We start from the raw sequence: 2,122 nt of genomic DNA on the forward strand, positions 1-2,122 counted from the left end.
TGACCGGATTGTCCCTAGCCCGTCACGTAGCGCTTCCGAACCATGGTGTTGGGTTGGACGGTCAGTCATGTTCTTGTTTGATTGTTGGCTGGCCGGTTGGCCTTTCATCTCCAACCCTGGGTATTGTACGGTCGATCGGTCATGTTCTTGTTTGATTGTTGGCCGGTTGATCGACCATATGTCTAGGACGGTTCGGGGGTGTTAAAGAGGTGGTATCAGAGCATGGTTTCGTCCATGCTTCCGGAACTCATGATTTAATCGGTTTTCAAATATTTTTCGAGTCAAAAAGAGTCACAAAAGGCATTAGGTAAACCGGTCACGTCCAGCTTAGGATTTATTGTTTTAGGAATTAGGATTGAGATAGTGGAATCTAGAATTGCTAGGTTGCTTGGGTAGCACTATTAGGTTGCTGGTTAGAATTGCGGTTAGGTTGCATTGTTAGTATTTGCTGGGTTAGTAGATTATGTGATTAATTACTAACTTGCATGTGAGGTGTTCTTTTGAGTTGCAGCGAGTAAGTGTGTTTGTTGATCGGAACTTTAAGGGATGAAAACCTTAAAGTGGAGGGAGTTCGAGGCCAAACCCAAACCCGAAGCGAAAGAGGAGAGACAGATTCAGAGAACTGGGCTGTGGTATGGACTGGACAGATGGGAAGAAACAAGACTTCGTTGGGAAAGGACTTCATCAGTATCTGGGAAATGAGAGATCGAGGAAATGGTTGGAGTAATCAGAGGCGCAGATTGGCAAGATCGTATCATGGGAAATTAGTTGGGCAGCAAAGTAAAAACTAAGAAGAAGACGCAGTGATCATTCAAGTGAAGATTTATGAAGATGATTGTGGTGACATTGGGAAGGACACTCAAGGGACAGTGAAAGGCAGAGTGAAGAGATATGAAGACGATTATGGCGACTTTAGACAGTATACACAAAGGGACATGGGCAAGCAAAGTAAAGAGTTATGAAGACAAGTTGAGATTAAGTGAAGCATGAGAAATCAAGAAGTGAAGAAATGAAAGGATTCAAGACCGAGGAAATGCATGGAGATGTATTAAGATGGAGCGAGTTCAGAATCAGAAAATCTAGAAGAAGACTGAAGAAATCAAGGGGAGATATCTAAGGCCAACCGATAAAGAAGCACATCTAGTGATCAAGACAAAGTTATGTAATTAGGAGTTATGGAGGAGTTGTTATCAAGGTGGAGCAAGTTCAAAATCCAAAGTGTTCATGGAGACCTAAAGAAACCGAGAGAAAGGCGAGCCAGCAAAGAACCATATCTTATGACCAAGACCGCAAGACGAAGTTATTCAAAAGCTGAACATCATCACTACACATCAAGGAGGAACATTTCGTGAAGCTAAGCAATTGCGCAACTAAGAATTCGAGGACGAATTCTATTAAGGGGGGGAGAATGTGATAACCCGCCCTTTGGGATAAAATGGTCGAGAGAGCAAAAGTCAGAATCCAGAGCCGAGCTTTTGGGAATCAAAGCAATTGAAGGAATGTTAAGTTTTGATCACTTAAGACTTAACATGGATCGAAGAAAATAGAAGATTGGTCGAGAATCAACTTTCTGGTTGAGTCGCGGGCAATACAGATCGATCGGGAAATTTGAAGTACGAGAAGGTCGAAGAATGAATCGTGAGTGAAGCATGAGTTGAGATAAGCTGCTCTACCATTGTTAGAAATGTCTTAGATTGATTAGACGGCAGTTTTGGAAGAATCACATTTTTGAAGCACGACGGTTTAGAAGCTCGACGTTTTTGAAGATTGACGTTTCTTCATCGCGAAGTTTTCTCGGAATATCTTCGTATCAGTAAAATATTATTCTGAAGATATTATAAGTCGGAAGCAGGACGGGAATTAAGCAGGACGGGAAGCAAGCACGACGGGATTGAAGCACGACCGGAAAACCCGAAGTTGGGCAAAAACCCTAATTTCGGTATTACGAAATTCTTTGAGGAAGCCGGAGGCTCGGGAAATATTTTTAAAGGATATCAAACATCATCTGTAGTTTATTAAAAATATTCACAGAATCAGAATGGGAGCGGAAAAATATTCGGGATTGATCGCGGGTCAGAAATTCACAAGAAGGGTCGAAATCGCGCAAAGGAACCGAGAAGCT

Source organism: Brassica napus, unplaced genomic scaffold, assembly GCF_020379485.1.
Source record: "Brassica napus cultivar Da-Ae unplaced genomic scaffold, Da-Ae ScsIHWf_209;HRSCAF=367, whole genome shotgun sequence".
Taxonomy (NCBI): Eukaryota; Viridiplantae; Streptophyta; class Magnoliopsida; order Brassicales; family Brassicaceae; genus Brassica; species Brassica napus.